Source organism: Herpailurus yagouaroundi, unplaced genomic scaffold (genome assembly GCF_014898765.1).
Source record: "Herpailurus yagouaroundi ecotype Mexico unplaced genomic scaffold, PumYag 202, whole genome shotgun sequence".
Classification (NCBI taxonomy): domain Eukaryota; kingdom Metazoa; phylum Chordata; class Mammalia; order Carnivora; family Felidae; genus Herpailurus; species Herpailurus yagouaroundi.
The window spans coordinates 18,204,793-18,212,089 of NW_024412433.1; the positions used below are offsets into that span (position 1 = coordinate 18,204,793).

The 7,297-nt window shown below is 46.8% G+C and overlaps 1 long non-coding RNA gene across 1 annotated transcript; it reads right to left on the reverse strand.

Moving 5' to 3' along the window:
* Positions 1 to 1,596: 1,596 nt before the first annotated feature.
* LOC121014301 (uncharacterized) lies at positions 1,597 to 6,975 on the reverse strand. Its single transcript, XR_005783154.1, has 2 exons — positions 6,521 to 6,975; positions 1,597 to 1,935 (listed from the first exon to the last, which is right to left on the reverse strand). It is a non-coding gene; the product is annotated as an uncharacterized LOC121014301 (long non-coding RNA).
* Between the last annotated feature and the right edge of the window lie 322 nt (positions 6,976 to 7,297).

Consider the following 7,297-nt stretch of genomic DNA (forward strand, 5'->3'; position numbering starts at 1 on the left):
CAGAGAAATCCTCACTGAAGCTTTATCTCTACATTAAAAAGCCAAGCAGAAAAACAATGTGTATGCCATTTAGATCAGTGGTTTTCAAATGATGAGTCACAACCAATTAATAGTTTGTTAAATCAGTGTCATAAGTCTATATAATCAGTTATTTCTTTAATGAAAAAAAATCTTCAGGGTGCCCCTCTCCTGCTTGGTAGAACTCCATTGGCAACCCCTGAAATCCAACTCTCTCCCCCTGTTCTGTACTACATCCCACAGCTGAACATGGCTGGAGAAAATCATACAACCGACACCCACTCGTCTTAATGTAATTCATTTCCATGACCTCATCTGGGTCCTCATGCTGCCTGGCCATCACGCCTCATTCCCTCATTCATGCACCTGCCACCCTCCTGGATGACCATCCCTCACCCTCCAGCCCATCCTCTCCCTCCTCGCTCTAAGTTGCTAACCTCACTTTCTACCTCTTGGAGAAAACAGAAACTTTCAGAAAAGAACTCCCACAGTCTCCCACCTCCACTTCTATACACCTACCAGCATCTGCCCCATAAATACTGCCATCCTCCCCTTACTATGGATGGACCATCCTTGCTCCAAGAGAAGGCCAGCCCCTCCACTTGCACCCTAGGTCCCACTCGAGGACATCGTTTCAACAACCCTCGCCTCTCTCTCCTACATCATCACACAATTTTCCTTCTCTGCTGGATTATTCCCATTGGCATGTTATTGCCACCTTTAAAAAAGAAAAGACCTACACGAGGTTATTTTCAACTGGATCTCAAGAAAGCTGAAAAAGTAAATTGTAAAAACCTTTAGGGGCTCCTGGGTGGCCCAGTCGGTTAAGAGTCCAACTTTGGATCAGGTCATGATCTCACAGTTCCTGGGTCCAAACCCTACATCAGGCTCTGTGCTGACAGCTCAGAGCCTGGAGCCTGCTTCAGATTCTGTGTCTCCCTCTCTCTGTGTCTCTCTGTCTCTCTCTCTCAAAAATAAATAAACATTAAAATTTTTTTTTATTTTAAAAACCTTCTTCACTCTATTTTCCCTCTAATTACCACCCCATTTCTCTGCCCCTTATATAATAAAACTATAGAATAAAACTCCTTGTAAGAATTGTCAGTGCTCCTTTGCCAAATCCTCTCCTCTCGTTCTCTTTTATACTCCCTCCAGTCAGATGGTGACCCCCATCACCCCATCAAATTGCCCTTGTCAAAGTCAACAGTGACATCTATGCAGCTAAATCAACGCCCAGTGCCCCTCCTACATATCACTGGACATGCTGCCCCCTTCCTCCTATTTGGAACACGTTGCTCACTTGGTTTTCAGGCCATGACTCTTTTCTAGTTTTCCTCCTATCTCATAGTCATTCCTTCTCATTCTCCCTCAAGTGCTCCTCCTAGTCTTCCCCACCTCCTCATACTAGAGGGCACAGGGCTGGCCACCGGGGACTCTTCTCTACATGCCCTACTCTCTTGGTGATCACATTCAGTCACGGCCTTCACAGGATTCTTCCAGGCCCTCATCAGTCCTTCCCCCTCCCCACATGAGGGTTACAGAGATGCCACTTGTTTGTGGCTCATTGAATAGATGTCATTGATATGGACAATCTGTTTATTAGGAACTGTTACATCCAGCTAATCATTTCATTCATAAACGACCAACTAACCCTCATCCTGGAATCCTTTTGACTAATTCAAGTCAGGTGTGATCCCATGACCTCCAGGTGAGCAGTGGGGTATCCAATTTGCCACCCTGGAGCCATCCATCCCTCTGGCTTTAGAGTCCTGGTATTCCATGATACTCCCTTCCCTGACAAATCCCTTGTCACCCAACCCCATGCAGGTGCACGCCTCAAATCTGTAGCTGCAGCAGCTCCTGCTGGTATCGGTGCAGCTGTTTCCTTTCATGAACCTCTTTTGTGCACTGACATATCTGAAAAAAAAGAGGGGGAGCATATTGAATTTCAGGAGATGAACCAGCTGGCTTAAGACAGACAAGGAAGAAAAAGATGACTTGGTCACTTTTTCTCAATTTTCGTGAGAATATAGTTCCAGGAATCCAGGTCCATGCAGGGAGTTGCACAGTGTTAATCTTGCCCCTGAGATACGGATTAAGAAGATTCTGCCCATAATGATGCATGCTTTTCAAATATCCTTCCAAGCCTAGAATGTAGAGATCGTTCAGGAGCTCAGAATCTGAACACTGTCACTATAGCCCACTCTGGTTTCAAATTCACTTTGCGTTCTTTCTTGTATTTTTTATTTTTTCCAGGTGTGGAGATTGGTTAAGTGGCCACAACATACTCTTACTTAACATCAGTGCCATTTGAGGACTCAGCTAAATTGGCACTGGGGCCAATATGCGACTTTTTTGACCTTGTAATTGCAAATATGGAGCTGTTTGTTTTCTCAGAAGTGTCTAAAACATGTGAGACAGGTATAAAGTTTCCACATAAGCCAACCTCCTTGTTTGGGTCTGATCTAAACAAACTGCTTCCTGCAGCTGGGCCAAGAATATTCCTTCCAGTCCTATCTTTTTGAGCAGGCCCAAGCTTGGAGACTTCCAAGATGGAATGCTGCCATGACTCGTATGTGGCAAAATCTTAAACCAACACTTCTCAGTGCCAGAAAAATAGCAACCTAGCCCAGGAAGAAATCAAAGCTGCATTCCTATTAAACAAAAAAAAAATTATTAACATGATACAAAAAGAAAGACCATTTTGTTAATGATCAAATATACAGGCTTCAGCCAATTAAAGCTTTGAAGCAAATAACCATAGCTAGAATCCCTCACTGGAGCTAATCATTATAGCAAATGACATTTGAAATCTTTCTTTTTTCCTCCTAACTATAAGAATTAAAAGTTAAAACAAGTTGCCAGCACAGCATGTGATCTGAGCTCAAAGTGCACTTGCTCCAAATTGCAGAGCCTTTGACTCAAATGGGACAAGACCCTCTTCTGCCCAAATTAGCTAAACAGAATTTGCAGTGAAACTCCCTAATGTCCGCTAGCAACAAGAACTGCGTCCTGGCAACCTGCAGGGAGGGGAGTCACGTGCTGGACTAAAGCAAGCTCCAAACAACCGAACCTGGTGCTTGGCATTCCTTTGTCCAGCCGGCCCAGTGGGTTAACAAGAACCAAGAGAGCAAGGCTTCTGTGAGCCAGTTAGCTCTCCTCCAGTTTGCAGTCCAAGATTGCACCTTACACTTGGTCATCGATCTTAAAATGCAAGCCCCTTCTTGGGGCACCTGGATGGCTCAGTAGGTTAAGCATCCAACTCTTGATTTCAGCTCAGGTCATGATCTCATGGTTCATGAGATCAAGCCCTTTGCCTGGCTCTGCACTGACAGTGGGGAGCCTACTTAGGATTCTCTCTCTCTCTGCCCCCCAAAAATAAATAAATAAACATTTAAAACAATGTAAGCCCCTTCTCTCTGTAGAGCAACCAGCCCGTGGAGGGTGAGGGAAAAAGTTCTCCACCTTTGCTAAAACAGCTCAGAGGTTTTAACTACTGATCAGGAGCGCAGCATCATCAAATAGTGAAAGAAGAGAACACTACCATGGATTCTAGATTGGTTAAATAAAATATGGAGTAAACATCCCATTCAAGAGAGACCCCATTTTTCAACGCAATAGGGATGTCTTTTGTGCCTAACAATGATTCATGCTTAATGGCACAGTAAACCCTTGCATTTTTATAGGGCTTTACAATTTATAAATCACTTTCACACATACTAATGCTTTTTTAATCCTATTAGATAGCAAGGCAGATATTTTACCCCACCTCACAGATTTAAAAAAGAAGAAACAGGAGCCCAAAGAGATCACGTAATTTGCCCAAAATCATGCTAAGAAGCAATTAGAGAAACATCCAGGTCCAATCCCAGGTGCTTGCCTCTATACACAGTGGATTTTGACACCTGCCCCTGGAGAAATATCAAAAAGTTCAAAGTTGCAACTCTGATCAATCTCATGTGTGCAGATGAAATGAAGGGGAAGAAATATGGATTTTTCTCTCCCTGGCCCCACCACCACCCCAACCAAGCACAACTGTGTCCATAAGACTATGACCAAAAGCAGTAAGTAGCCCACTGCACTGGCTCTTCTCACCAGCCATCTCAGTTTATTACTAACTAAATCCTTCTTGCTACCCATCCTTCCTCACTCCACCGCCACATATACTCCCTAGAGTACAAGCCCCTGAGGGCAGGGTCTGGGCCATTCTTGCCTTGTGATGGTCTGCTGTGCACCACAGAGTTCATTTCACTTACCAACTGCCTATTATATATCTGCTCCTTATCATTTTGGAAAAATACGAGTTTATCCCGAGGTAGAGCTAGGAGCATAGAATGGACCGCGTTGCTTCCTCACTAATCACCATCTACTAGATTCCCCTGTTCATGCTCCTCTGAGAAAACATAAGAGATGGGACCACCTGACAAAGATGGTGGTCTACATCCAGGCACAGCCTCCAAGCCTTGAAAATACCTATTATTTTATACCTGAAGGATTTTACTCACACAATACCCTTTGCTACTGAAACTAACAGGATATAAAGAGAACAAGTCTTAGACCTCACTCTAAGTAAATGAAGGGTAAATGAAGAGAGATTTCTCATCTCTAAGGCAGTGCCATGACTTGCACCAGCAGCATAGCACCCGTTCAGAATTCTGAAAGACTACGGGTGAACCAAATGCATAGGTAGAAGCTGCAAACCAGGAGTGAATGGAATAAGGACTATTAGGAGAGGCTATCAAAGTAGGAATGGGAAATATGTCACACCAGGCAGTCTCTTCTTTGACCTATTTATAGCAGACATCATCAATGAACACAGCAGGGATCTGTGTGTCCTGCCAGGGACCTGACCTATCAGGGATCTGACCCTCCCAAATACCACACTTCACATGGCCATCACCATTCAGGTAGGATCAGCAAGCAAGATGTCACCTATTTGCCATCCTTGTGTTTAAGACCTTGCTGCAAATCAGCATTTCACATGTTGGCCCTCAGTCATGGTGCTTCCTCAAGCCCCTCTGATTCCAAGACTCCTGCTATTAGATTAACAATCCAATTCTGGGGGGTCTGGGCGGCTCCGTCGATTGACCGACTGAGTCTTAGTCTCAGCTCAGGTCATGTGTTGCTGGGGTCATGGGATCAAGCCCCATGTTGGGCACTGAGTGTAGAGCCTACTTAGGATTCTCTCTCTGTCTCCCTCTGCCCCTCTCCCCCACTTGTTCTCTCTCTCTCTCCCTAAAATAAATAAAAATTTTCAAAAATGAGCAATCCAATTCTGATGATCTGGATTCTTGACCTCAGCTCTTAGTTGTTCTTTGCCCTTTCCCCACACCGATGCTCAGCCCCCGACCTCTGGCCAGGGGTTCTGACCAAGGCCTGGTGACCTGCCTCTACTCCTAATTCTTGTCCCCCAACACACATCTTGTTCTCATCTCTTCTGGGGCGCCCCCCCCCCACTCACCATTGAGACTCAGCAGAAAGGACCCTGACCAGGTCTAGATTCCCTTCTCTGACTGCATAACAACAGCCCAAGATCACTGAATAACTGAGATAAGCATGGCAGAAGCAGGGAAATTCCAGACTAGGAAAGGAGAAGGGGAGAAGCTAGCTCATGGTTCACAAAATCTCCCTCAGTTATGGAGTTTATCTGAAGGTTGGGCCCTTCAGAGAAAGTGAAAGATTCCAGTTCTGGCTTTTTTTCTGCTTTATGGTCAAGTTTCTGCCTTCGAGGTAAAGAGCAGATGTTTCCTAAGCTCCCAGGGATTTGTCGGCCTTGTTCACACCTTCAGCAGACAGTTCATTGCAGGTTTAATTTATATGGTTCTATTTCACTGGTGGGACAATAACTCGCGCTCCATCTTGAGTCACAAAATGGCGGCGTGCAGGAAAGCCAGACTTGCCTCCCCACGCCTAGCCCCACGCCTCTCGCTGCTCACCTCCCTACTCCCCAGCCTCCCTTCCATCACATTCCCCCGTGTTCTCTGAATCCAAACGATACAGCCAATCCCACATTGGCGACGTGCTGCCAAGGAGGCTCCCTGTCAGAGGAGATGTCCCTGGAGAACATCGATCGGTGGGGAAGCCTGCCTGTGGGGTTCAAAGCCCAGTTCTGCCTGCAATTCACCAGCCAAATGGCTCCCCTCTCTGGGCCTCAGTTTCTTCATCTGTAACCTGAGGGGGAGTTGGGCTCAATGACATTGTATTAAACTCAAGTTTCTCATCTGTGAAGGGAGGCTTTGGACCTCCACGCGGGTTGTGCCCTCAGACTTCCCACAATGCCCCGCTACTACTCCCCTGCTATTGAGGCTTAACCAGCAGAGGGAGAATCATTCCCAGCTGCTGGCAGCCTAATCCGGCTGCCTTGCGGGGAGTTTTGTTATGCCTATTTCACAGTGGGTGGTGTCAAGTCAACATGTATTTCTTAAGTGCCTCTGACAAGCCCAGAAAGAGGGCGGAGCCCTCTGGGGCCTCAGTGACTTCATCTGTGAAATGAAAGGCTTACGCTGGCTGAGCCTCTGAGGTGCCTCCCAGCTCTTAAGTCTTGAGAGTCAAGATTCCACTGGGGGAGGGAGGTCCCACCCTGGGGTTGCCAACCTCCAGCCCCACCTCTGATGTGGCCCAGGTCCAGCTCCTTTCAAGCCTGTTGCACCTGGGACCACACGTGGGCGGTGCAACCCTAAATGCAGCTAATAACCCATTCGGAGGCAAGGTAGTGCACGAGTCACAAACACAGCCATCCCCCACCCTGCCTCCTTGGCTGAGTCTTGCCCTTGCCCCCTTCCCAGCCCGCAGCTCTCTGGGCTACTTTAGAGAGAAGGGGAGAGGCAGATGCTTGTCCAGATGGTGTGATCTGAAGAAAGTCCCCACCACCCCCACAAACTATCTCTCACAGACCTGCCTGAAACCCTCATCATAGGCACTCGGTTTCTTTGCATTCAAGCATCTTGCTTCCAGAAGTTTCCTGTTAAGGGGTGCCTGGGTGGTGCAGTCAGTTAAGCGTCCGACTTCAGCCAGGTCACGATCTCGCGGTCCGTGAGTTCGAGCCCCGCGTCAGGCTCTGGGCTGATGGCTCAGAGCCTGGAGCCTGTTTCCGATTCTGTGTCTCCCTCTCTCTCTCTGCCCCTCCCCTGTTCATGCTCTGTCTCTCTCTGTCCCAAAAATAAATAAATGTTGAAAAAAAAAAAAGAAGTTTCCTGTTAAACGTGCACAGAAAAGGAGCATGTACTCAGCCTTGGACTTGTTTTCCCAATGCTGCCCTCTTGCCAGCTCCCATTCACCA